This window comes from Cyprinus carpio, chromosome A20, assembly GCF_018340385.1.
Source record: "Cyprinus carpio isolate SPL01 chromosome A20, ASM1834038v1, whole genome shotgun sequence".
NCBI lineage: Eukaryota > Metazoa > Chordata > Actinopteri > Cypriniformes > Cyprinidae > Cyprinus > Cyprinus carpio.
The window spans coordinates 4,339,420-4,352,794 of record NC_056591.1 but is presented as its reverse complement, the minus strand read 5'-3'; positions in this window follow the sequence as shown (position 1 = coordinate 4,352,794).

Here is a 13,375-nt window from a genome sequence, read left to right as displayed (position 1 = left end):
TATTGCATAATAGTACAAAAATAATTCACTAACTATTAAAGCAATGATATTATTAGTTTGATATGTGCAGTCTGAGATACAGCGGGTTGATTTATTCATGTGAAACATGACTTATTTTTAAAGTGGTACAATTGGCCTCCTTCATTGTTACGACTAATATTACATTCAGTATTATTATCTTATCTTTTTCATTCTATTGGCCAATTAAAACGTTTCTTACATTAAAATATGTCAGGTAGATTTGTACCCATCTGTGAGTTACAGTAAAAACTGACTGTACATTTCATTACCACATCCAAGTAAACAGAAATAAAAAGAAAGTCTAAAAGGAAGACAGAGATCTTAAACACACACCGTCCTGCTCTTGCTGCAACGGCTGGGCATCTCTCTGTTCCTGTCTGCTCAGAGCTTTCTTCCATTTAATTAGATTTGTAAAAACAATTTTTGGAGAGCTTTATTCTGTAAAAGCTCTCAGGGGTTAAAATCAGCTGAGCACTTCTTTTCAGATTCTTTTCAGCGGTGAAGCATAAATTATTTAAAATTGTGCGACCTTTTATCTCACCCCCTTTGAAGGCAGCAAATTAAAAATGTAAATGGCCTCCCTAATTAATATGCAAATGCATTCATTCCCAGTTAACAATTAGCAATTAAACCTGCACTGTCTAGAAAGAGCACTGACAAAATTAGCAACTTATTTTTGCATTTGAAAAATAACGACGGGACACAAATGTTTTGTTGGACAAAGTGACTTTTTGAAATGTTTCGGATCAGCTGGCCAGACAAATGCTGCATTTTTAAAAAATACAGATCGGATGGTCACATTTGACCTTCTGCTAAGAGGTTTCTCTTGTCCTCCTTAGAAAAAATGAGTTTTTAGACATTTCCCTCCTATAATATTTGCTTAGAGATTTCAGTAACCAATAGAAAAGTCAGAAATCTCAGGGTCGATGATTTGCATATGCTAAAGTATGTTGCCTCTCCCAAGGCAATAATGATGGTCACTATTCAGAATATAGAAGAGAAGGTTCTTCATCCCTTCACAATGGGCCCCACATTCAATGATAATGACATGTACAGCTCTTAACATTGAAAAATTGAAACGTTAAGTGTTTAAATGTAAAGACTTGCATTGTAAATATGCCAAACCCTTTGGAACTGAGGAATTTCCAAATGATTGCTAAAACACTTCAAATACATATACATCTTATGCTCTGTTGTAATACTTCCATTCAAATCTGTTGCATTTTTCACATTTCATTCATGTGCTTTGTTACAATAATATTTGTATTATAATCCTTGCCCTTACAAGCTCTGAAGTATTAAAGTGTTATGGGCTGATTATTCATTTAATGATTCTAAAAATTTGTTTCTTTGTGTTACTGTTCATAGTCTTGAATAATATTGGAATAAATCATATTGCTATGTAATTACTGATGTAATATAATACACGTACTTCTCACCATCCAGAGTAGTTTGTTTTGTGGTACTTGTCAAATAACATGGACATGAATTTTAGGTTTATAAATCAATTGACACCAGGGGTGTGAAACATGAATTTCATCTAGCGAAAAATATTCCATGTAGCCTCTCAACTAATATGAGGCCATAAAACCTGTAGGTAAAATAGTTTCAGAGGAAATATTACAGTTCACACCATTATTGTCATGGTTATGTTCTGTTTACATAGACTCTGAGTTGTTTTCATTTCCTGTTCTCCTGTGTAGTTTTGTTTTCCTTGGGTCCCTTGATTAGTTTATTCTGTTCACCTGTGTCCTGTTAATTAAGTCATTAGTTCTTCTCTTATGTTTGTATAAATACTCCTCGTTAAGTTCTCTCAGTGGCCGGTTATTGTTTGTTTATGTACTGTGTTGGATGCCTGTCTTCCTGAATTTCCTGTCTGTTCTTCTGTGGATTATTACTAAAGACTGTGTACAGGTCCTTCTCAAAAAATTAGCATATTGTAAAAAAGTTCATTATTTTCCATAATGTAATGATAAAAATTAAACTTTCATATATTTTAGATTCATTGCCACACCAACTGAAATATTTCAGGTCTTTTATTGTTTTAATACTGATGATTTTGGCATACAGCTCATGAAAACCCAAAATTCCTATCTAAAAAAATTAGCATATTTCATCCGACCAATAAAAGAAAAGTGTTTTTTAATACAAAAAAGTCAACCTTCAAATAATTATGTTCAGTTATGCACTCAATACTTGGTCGGGAATCCTTTTGCAGAAATGACTGCTTCAATGCGGCGTGGTCATGGAGGCAATCAGCCTGTGGCACTGCTGAGGTGTTATGGAGGCCCAGGATGCTTCGATAGCGGCCTTAAGCTCATCCAGAGTGTTGGGTCTTGCATCTCTCAACTTTCTCTTCACAATATCCCACAGATTCTCTATGGGGTTCAGGTCAGGAGAGTTGGCAGGCCAATTGAGCACAGTAAATACCATGGTCAGTAAAACCATTTACCAGTGGTTTTGGCACTGTGAGCAGGTGCCAGGTCGTGCTGAAAAACGAAATCTTCATCTCCATAAAGCTTTTCAGCAGATGGAAGCATGAAGTGCTCCAAAATCTCCTGATAGCTAGCTGCATTGACCCTGCCCTTGATAAAACACAGTGGACCAACACCAGCAGCTGACATGGCACCCCAGACCATCACTGACTGTGGGTACTTGACACTGGACTTCAGGCATTTTGGCATTTCCTTCTCCCCAGTCTTCCTCCAGACTCTGGCACCTTGATTTCCGAATGACATGCAAAATTTGCTTTCATCCGAAAAAAGTACTTTGGACCACTGAGCAACAGTCCAGTGCTGCTTCTCTGTAGCCCAGGTCAGGCGCTTCTGCCGCTGTTTCTGGTTCAAAAGCACACGCCTGTGCAAGGTGGCTCTGGATGTTTCTACTCCAGACTCAGTCCACTGCTTCTGCCGGTCCCCCAAGGTCTGGAATTGGTCCTTCTCCACAATCTTCCTCAGGGTCCGGTCACCTCTTCTCGTTGTGCTGCGTTTTTTGCCACACTTTTTCCTTCCCACAGACTTCCCACTGAGGTGCCTTGATACAGCACTCTGGGAACAGGCTATTCGTTCAGAAATTTCTTTCTGTGTCTTACCCTCTCGCTTGAGGGTGTCAATGATGGCCTTCTGGACAGCAGTCAGGTCGGCAGTCTTACCCATGATTGCGGTTTTGAGTAATGAACCAGGCTGGGAGTTTTTAAAAGCCTCAGGAATCTTTTGCAGGTGTTTAGAGTTAATTAGTTGATTCTGATGATTAGGTTAATAGCTCGTTTAGAGAACCTTTTCATGATATGCTAATTTTTTGAGATAGGAATTTTGGGTTTTCATGAGCTGTATGCCAAAATCATCAGTATTAAAACAATAAAAGACCTGAAATATTTCAGTTGGTGTGCATTGAATCTAAAATATATGAAAGTTTAATTTTTATCATTACATTATGGAAAATAATGAACTTTTTCACAATATGCTAATTTTTTGAGAAGGACCTGTATTAGTCAATTATTGTTTCATTATTTTGATTTATGATCTTTTTGTGGGTATGATTATTTTTTTAGAAGGTTATGTGTTTGTTACTCCCATTTATTTTTAGTTTTTGAAAGATCCTTTTGTTTATTATGACCCACCATCCCAAATTCCTCCTCCTCCTGCTGGAGCAGGGGGAGCACACTCTCGAGGACCATAAAAGACCTTTTCCTAGGAGAAAACCCATTATACCAGCTTCCTGGATGACGGCCTCTGCGCGTTCTACAATGTGAGCCTCAACACCACTTGCAGAGCACGGTCGTCCGAAGATGGTCCTCTGGGGAGTTTCGCCGCCTTTGTAGAATGGGTACTGGTGAGAAACGGATCCCCGTTCACCATCTTTCACGATGATGAGGAACTCACCAGCCCCACTCCTGACCCAGATCCCAGCCAAACACTACCCTGCTGTGCAGAGCAAAAGCCAGAACCCACTGCAGATGGAGAGCCAAAGCCCGCCACGACTGACAAGCCATCGCCTAATAGAGTGACAGAGCTGAGGATCACCCTGGAGCCAGAGCCTCATGTAATGTCTGACCAGGTGCGTGACGGAGCCATAAAGGATTATACAATGGAGAGCGAGGGTGTGTAGGAAAGCCCCACTCACTGTTCCAACGCTGAGGGTGAGCTGCCCCTGGATTCAGAGGGTTTAATAGACTTTTATTCCGACATACCTCCTCTCCTGTCTTCTAAACTCTCTGCCTGTCCCAATATGGCCAAGGAGGCCGTTTATGAACTGTCTATCTGCCCTGAACTGTCTATCTGCCCTGAATAGTCTGTCTGCCCCATCACGACCATGGGGGTTGTGCCCGAACTGTCTGTCTGTCCGGTTTCGACCATGGAGGTCGTTCCACTGTCCCTAGCGCTCATAGTGCTGGGAGTGGCCATATGGTGTGTGTGTGGGCAGTACACACCATTCCAGAAACCCCAGACTGTCATGAACACCCACCCACCCTCCATCTCCAACCACCTCTTCAACAGTCTTCGCTATCGCCTTTGCTGTCTCCTGTCAGCCCCTCTGCTCACCCTCCGTGGGTCTGCTAGTTTCCATTGGAGTCGTGGCTGTAGTATCCCTTGTCTCCGCCTCCAGCCTCCGAGGCCCAGACTCTGCCTTGGCCCATCGACCCAGTGGCTCCACTATGGCTCTTAGCTCTCTCCTCTCCACTGTGGCTTATCAGTCCACCAGCTCCGCCGGGCTCCCTCGTCCCTCCAGCTCCGCCTTGGTCAGTCGTCGACCCGCCATCGCCTCAGGACTCCACTCCTCCGGCTGCGCCTTGTAGATCCATCCCACCAGCTCCGTTGGGATCCTCCCTTCCTCCAGCTTCACCTTGGTCCTCTGTCGCTCCGGCTCCACCGTGACCCTCCGGATTCCTCCCTGTCATCCTGGCTCTCCGTCTCCACCCCGGGCTCCTCTCCCACCTGTTCTGCTGCTGTCAGTCGGCCCCCTGGGGTCGTCAGCCCTTCCTCCACCATGGCTTCTCCCACCATCAGCTCCACCATGGGGCATCATGTTGGCTGTGGTCTGGGTCCCGCCTGGCTCCTCCTGCTCCAAGTCTCTCCTGTCTCCTCCCTTCTTCTGGCCCGCCCTGGTTCCTCCTGATCCCTGCATGGCTCCTCCCTTCATCGTCCTGGCCATCTGCCTGCCCTCCTGCCTGCTATCCATTGTCCCCTCCTTTGTTTTTGTTACGTAACAAAACCCAGCCAGATACTACCTGCTTTATCTCAAAATTTCATTTATGGTACAAATTAATTACAGTTGTGTGTAAATAGTGTTTCTACAACTGCACTGGTAATTGAAAACCTGTTAGCTTATTAATGATGTTGCCTTCACACTACTAGATGTTAATCCAAATGTCAAACTGGGCCTTCCCCAAACTGTTTTCACAATATTGGAAGCTTAGCATTGTCTGAAAAGTCTTGGTATGAAAAAGCATTAAGATTTCCCTTTACTGGAATTTTACCTATCCCAACTTCTGAAAAACAGCCCCATACCATTATCCCTTTTCATCCAAATTTTACAGTTGCCATAATGCAGTCAGGCAGGTAATGTTCTCCTGGCATCTGCCAAACCCAGACTCACCCATCATACTGCCAAACTCCGCAGAATAAGTTTCCATTCCTCCAGAGTCCTGTGGTGGCGTGCTTTACATGACTCCATCCAATGCTTACCATTGTACTTGATGAGGCTCACATAAAGCTACGTAGCCATGGAAATCCATTCCATGAAGCTCCTGCTGCACAGTTTTTGTGCTTATATTTATGCCATTGGAAGTTTGTATCTCTTCAGCTCTGGAATCAGCAGAGCATTGGCAACTTTTATGCACTATGCACATTAGCACTTGTGACCTCACTCTGTAACTTTACGTGGTCTTCCACAGTTGCTGCTATTCCTAAATGCTTTCATTTTGCAATAATACCACTTACAGTTGACCATAGAATATATAGCAGGGATGAAATTGCATAAACTCACTTATTGCAAAGGTGTCATCCAATCACAGTGCCACACTTGAATTTACTGAGCTGTTTAGAAAGACCTCTTTTCCCCCACAAATATTTTTAAATGCAGACTGCATGGCTAGGTGCTCGATTGTATACGCCTTAGGCAATGGGTCTGATTGACACATCCAAATTCAATAATAAATAGGTGTGTCCCAAAAAATTATGAATTAGCTTGCTCAGCATTTCAAGGTATGTGCAGCTAACATGCTTGTTTAATACAAAATCTACATTTAAAGTTACTTAATCTTAATCTTGAATATCATGAGATTAAATTAGATGTTACAGATTACCAATTTTTTTTGAGTTCTGCTAATTTAGGGTTTACAGTGTAAGTACAATAGGGCCAAAACATCCATGTTTAATGATCAAGAATTAATATGAAGAGAATTTGCACACCATCTTATCTCATGTACACTTTGTACTGCATTAAAAGAAAAGAGTGGCAGTAACTCTTTCCCACAGCACAGTAGTTGTGTATTCCAGTCACAAATCTTTTCACACATTTTCAATCAGGTTCAAAGGCTCTTGTTCCATGATGAAGGTAAATCGAGTAAAATTGAGTGAGGACATCATTTCGTCTGAGGACCACCTGTGGCTCCAGGTATGAGCTGAGTGTGTTTTATGTCTCTGGGGAGCTGTGGAAGTGAAGAGCCTGTTCTGGTCGTAATTAACACAAGCCTGTTGATTCATGGATAATGAAACAGAATTCATTAACACTCTGTTAATTGCCATCTAGCTCTTACAAAGTTTTCACTCAGTTCCGAATAAGGAATGGAAAGGTGAGAATGAGCAGCTCATCCTTACAGGAAGCAGCGTGACTCTCTAAATTCACTGGCATTGAGGTACTTCAAGTCTCACTTGACAACAGGGGTATATGTCTGGTCCCAAAACCCTTTGTGCTTCAAATTGAGAGCCCCTTCAAATGTCATGCCTAACAGAGCCTTTGAATTTGACTTTTAAAGCAATACTCTTAAGAATATTACAGATAAATTGTCTCAAAACAGTTAGTCAATTTGTTTTCTCTCTTAATGTAGAGAGGCTACATTTCTAAACTGCTCCAATCCCTAGTTAAACACTTACAACCATACAGGAAGTCATATATTGTCTTCCAAAAGGGAAATCCATGTTTATTAATGATATTAGTTTGTGATTGTATATTAATATACAGCATACTGAACTTTAAGGAAATTTGGCTATATACTGGCAATAAAAATTGTATACAATCTGCGTTTTTGAATACCCCACTAAGGGTTAGGTAATGGATTGAGGTTAGGGGTGCAGATTTGTGACTTTTTAATTAATTTTTTATTTATTTATTTTGAATTTTTTGAATTTTACAAGGTGTTGATTCTGTATAAATTTGTACGATATGATTTGTAAAAAAACAACATTTTTTGAAGCAGCATGAAGCTCCTTCTCTAACCCCACTCCTAAAGCTAAACGTCTAAAGGGTGTAAGTACATTGTACAAAAGCATACAAATGAGATTGTTTTCATTCATATGAATTAGCCAACAAACCACCGAAATGTAAAATAGTAACAAATTGATGTGAGATTGTGTTGTCTGGATGCACAATAATGACGAATTCTCAACAGAGCAGTATGGTATATACTGGTGTTCAGTACAGATGCATATAAAACAGGCTTTCCTTTTCTCTGGTTTGCCATGTTGTGAGCACTTCTAAGGTCTGTCAAGCACCACATCAAAACAAACCTGCATCTCACAGTCTCCGGGGAACTCCACGACACCTCTTCCCAGTCCAAGGTACGGAAAGACAGGTTTTTATTCATCTCCTCTAATGTTCACTCTTCCAGTCCATTCTGAGACAACCACTCCTGTAATGATGAGTTTGTTAGCTCATACAGTCAATCAAAACACGGGGAGAGATATCAGTCCTACCTTTTACCTTTGAAAGGCATCAGTACTGAGATGAAACACCCTGCTGATAGTGGAATCAGAGTTGCTGGTCCACCCACAGGCGGTACTCCAGAAACTAAGATTGTTGTGAGAGCCTGGACCACTTTGACAAACTGTCATTGGCCTAGTGAAATAAAATGCCCATGTTGACCTTGGAAAGGAGTGACGACTAAAAGAGCTTGATAACTTCCTGTTGTACCCTCAAAGAAGCTTCCTGCGAGTTGATTGTAAACTTATGAAATGCTATAAAAGCAAATTCAAGGCCGTTCACATTCTCCTATGAATTTCCTCAATTAAGCCTTTGTTTACACCAAAAAGTCATATTAGAAGCAGTCGAATTTATCGCAATTATTCATAATTCCAACAATTCGAGAGAGTAGCTTCCTCATTTGCCTGCCTAATTCTGCCTTTTAATTTCTTGCATACATTTGCACATTAATTTTGCCCATTGTCTGCTGTGAGAGCTTGTTTATTTTAAAAAGAGATTTCCTGTGTGATGTTTTTCACAGGAGTGGAGCGCAGTTGGGTGGCGTTCCAGCTGTGCGTGCTGATCATTTGTTTTGTCCTCATTTACAACCCACTGCTTTAACACATTCACGGCCACATCACACACACAGAGAGAGAGATGTCTACACTGAGGCAAATGATAACTTCAGTGATCACTTCAGCTCAGGTTAGTTAGTGAGTCATTTTGTCAGTTTGTCAGTGCAACAGTCAATCAAATTGCAAGATACATTGGTTCATTAAAGGAGAAGTGCGTTAGTTTTTTGCTAAAATATTTTCATCTATCCCAGTTTAAAATCTAGAGTAAGAAGCCATTTCTAGGGCAAAAATGTAAATACTATTTCTACATAAAACATTACTCTGTTTTTTTAGACTGTACATTGATATGATATATGATATGATGATATGGCCCGATCTACACTTTTTTTTTTACCTTATAGAAAACTTACTGTTAACCAATTAACAGATTTTTACAGTAATATTTTTACAGTCTTTCCCCATCAAAATTACAATCGTTTTTTAATTTTTTAAAATTTTTTATTTTTTTATTTTTTTACAGTTAACCCCTGCTGGCAGATGCCATAACTGCAATACCATTATGGGGGCAAAAATCATGGCTTTATCTTGAAAGCCAATATTTTTCCATCAATCTAATGCACAAACGTTTCATTATATTATAATCTCAATTTTTGTGGACAATTTTCTTACTCTCCTGTACTCTTTTCTCATCGTCCTGTCCAAGCAGTAGACTTGGTTCATCTAAAATCGTACTGCCGGTGACTGTGGTTAGGACGTGTGTTCACTCTCTATCAGATTTGCATAAATAACCTCCCAGCATGCCTGCACCACTGCCCAGGTGCAAGGACATTTGCATATAGAACTGCGATAGGGCTCCCAAGAGTCCCCTTAGCAGCCGCTGAGCGAATAGGGGGTCGGTGGCGGCACAAATGAATTTGGAATTAAAATCCCACATGTGTGTCCTCTGTGAAGTCGTCAAGGTGTTGACCATAGAGACAAGGAAACCGCTGTTTAATGAGAAAGTGATTGATTCCTACAAAGATTAGTTAATTGATAAATTCATTTATTTTGGACGGACATTTTTACTGCAGACAACTATCTTAATGACTAAAAAGACACATTAAATCAAAGAGATAATGACTCACACAAACACTTAATTCACCTAAAGCAAATTAGGACATGTCCACAACAATTAATGTTTTTCTTTCAGTCTTACATTAATCTAATTACTGCACATAATCAGACTATTCAAATGATGTAGGTCAGGATATCTAATTCACATTACATCCCATTCAAATTTTATGTAGCGAAGAATTCGAAACATTAAAGGGGTCATATGATGCTGTTTTAAAGATCATCATTTAGTGTATTTGGAGTAACAGAATATGTTGACATGCTTTAATGTTAAAAAAAAAGAAGATTATTTTTCAAATGCTGTACATTATTGTAGGTCCTCTATGCCCCGCCTCTCTCAGACGTGTCGTTTTCTACAAAGTCCCTCTTTCTGACAAGCACAGTCTGCTCTGATTGGCCAACTGACCCAGTGCATTGTGATTGGCCGATCACTGCAAGCACTCGTCAGAAATGTATCGCCCCTTTCCCTAATTGCGAGCTTCATCTTTCAAAAAAATGTAAAGACAGTTAATAATGTCCTTAGTTTTACCATCAGTTCAAGCCAGAAAGGGGAACAGAGTCGCATGACAGACACAGTGATGAAGCTCGTAAGTGTTTGCAGTACACAAACCATGGACAGTTAAGACAGCTGACTCCACTGTGTGACCCTGTCTCTCTCTCTCTCTCTCTCTCACACACACACACACACACGACGTGCAAAACTCACATTTGAACAGTCAGTAGCAAATACTTAAACTAATAACAAAACATACTTACAGTAGCTGATTCAGAAGCGCCAGATTGTCGTAGCAAAGTCAGAATTACCTCCTCTCCTAGGTTCACGAAACGGTCGTCCATAAAATGTGTTGCTGTTCTGTTGTAAGTAATCTTAAAGGTTCCTAAATGCATCTACTTTCGGAAGGCCAAATAAAGTGCTTTTGCTTTCACCTAGATACACACAGCATCTCCCTGACATGGCTGCTTCAACACTAACTGCGGTTACAGAAACCACGCCTTCTTTCTTTGCGTTAACATTTGGGTGACATTACGCAAATATAGTCACATAGTGATGTAGATATGTTGGGGCGTGTTTGAATGAGCCGTTTCAGGGGGCGTGGCAGAGTCTTAACTTTGATAAAGAATATCTCTTTGGATTTGAGTCTTTAGCCTTTGCAACTTTACAGATCTTCTTCATGCACCAAGAGCTTGTAAAACTCCAAAGAGAAAGCAAAAATTGAAATGGCATCATATGACCCCTTTAAGGTTATACCAAATTTAGATTTAAAGCAACTCAGACTACAGTAGAGCCAGATTAATTTACATCAAGCTCCTATAATTTTATTCTAAAAGCAACCTAGATTATATAAACTACTCATTCTGTACTCAACACAGATTATTATCAGCTCATTATATTCCTATAAATTCACATACCCAAATCTTAAAAATTTAAATCAACTCAAATTAGCAGATCATTCTATAACCAACCCAAGTTTGCCAAATTGAAGTTAGAGCAACTACTATACTACACTCAACTTTATATTCACATCAGATTATAACTAGCTCATTACATTTCTAAACTCAGAATATAACAAACTCCTTCTGTACAGATTTAAAGCTACTCATTCTATACTCATTACATTCAGCTGTTATTATAAGAATATGCATGGAAAATAATCAACAGCACTGACTGTGACTTACATCTGTCACGAAAGACTCCTAATCTTTGATGATAGTGAAAGCCTGGCCTCTTAGCCTGCAGCAAATTAATCACAGCCCTGCCCGTCACAGCCATATGACACTCGTTAGAGATGTCAAAAGACTCAGATGCTTAGTCATTTCACATTTGCAGGCGGTGAGGGCGAGACACGAGTTTAACTAGCTGCCAGGTTGGCAAGCCAAGTGTGTAGAGGCTTCCCATTGAAATGTTTACCCTGATTCCCATCTCAGGAAATGGGGGGATCATCTCATAGACGAGCCCATTAACGGATGTATTGTGCCCAGCCACGTTAGCTTTGGAAAGCACTGAAGAGTGGAGCGTGCCAAAAGAAGCAAATAGCACCATGCCAACAGGAGGCTCAACAGACCTGCTAGCGGATAGAAAGTGATGAGTCATTAAAAGGCAACTGAAGCATCAGGAACAGTGTAAATAAATGTTTTTTTTTTCAGCTACAGGTCTTTTATGTTTCAAGGGTTTATTTTTTTTTTATTAGTGATGGTTTGCTAACTTATTTTTCTCACATTAATATTGTCTTTGAAAGTTTTTACCATGCTGTTGGCATTTATTTTTTGCTACTTTTCAATTGCTTTAATGCAGCGATTTTATTGTTTTACCCTTTTGCCAAACCAAGATTAGGTTTTAAACTATAAAAACCCATTATATCAGTATTATTACATTGTGAAAACTATAATAATCCAAATAAAGTTTGATTTGATAGTTATTGTGTGAAAGTGATTTACATTTTTTTTAAAACAATTTCAGCATTATTGCCAACACAACCAACATTTTTGCCCTTAAAAATACTTGTTTATCAAGGGGACAACTCTATAGAGAATACCTGAGTTGAAATAATAGACATCATGTGTGAGGAAAATAATGATAAGTGTCACTTGTAAACAGAATATTATTATAGTGCGTCATTTTCAATCAAGGTGTAATCTTGTCAAATTATGCAAAGCATTATTTAATTGTGTTTATTTATAAAATGTTGGCTATGGAGTTGGCCTTGTCAAGACAAAGAAGTCAGTCATTTCATTGAACATTTTTTAAAATGTAATTTCCATCACAGATTGTTATCAAACCGAATACATCATTTGACAGATTTCTCCTGTGATGTATGTACAGCACTCTTGGACATTGTTAGCAGACAAATTAAATACGTATCAAGAGTGTGAAAAGTGTGTCGGGTAACACTTGATTTTAAGCACCAATTCTCACTTATATTACTAGCATATTGACTGTATATTATTACTTGTAAAGCACATATTGATATCTTATTCTGCATGACCATATTCTACATCCCTTAATTCTACCTCATACCTAAACACAACTAATTTTTTAGATTTATTTTGACAAAGTTACACCTTGCCAAAAGTATCCATACTGTATGGGGTTCCATTAAGAACTGTTACTGTCCCGGAACATTTCCATTGGCCAAAAGGTTCTTTATAGTGGAAAAAGTTTCTTTAGATTATTAAAATATTCTTTACAATAAGAAAAAAATCATTGCTGCGAAAGCTTCCTTTATTTTTAAAGAGTCTAGGTGAAGAAACACCCGAGTAAATAGACTTTTACTGCATACAGCATGATTTGGAGTTGAGTTTCTGCAGAGATCAGGGATGGGATTGAGAGGAAAGAGTCTTGATTGCTCCTGAGCTGCGGGCTGAGACATAGGCATTGATATTAACGACATCGGTCTCTGAGCGCAGGCCTCTGGGCTCATGTTATTTGCCTAATATGTTCTGCTCGAAATCTGCATTGTGCGGAGCCATTGAACTGCATAGAAAAGAGAGATCAATATAATACGTTTGGCATCAAGCCAAAATGATCCCGACAATGCCAGAGACAGGCATTCGGATTCAGCCGTGCATATCGCCACATTTTTTGGGGGGGAGGGGAGAAAATAATTCAGCATGCATTGCCAGAAAGCAGGAGGCGCGCAGCCTGGGCCTGATGGGTTGGGTGCCACATGGGCTGGCAAATTGGCTTGGCGATCAGACATGAAGCTCCATTCAGGAGCAGAGATGAAAGAGAGCAAGCCGCACTAATTTCCCTAACCCGATGAGCTCTC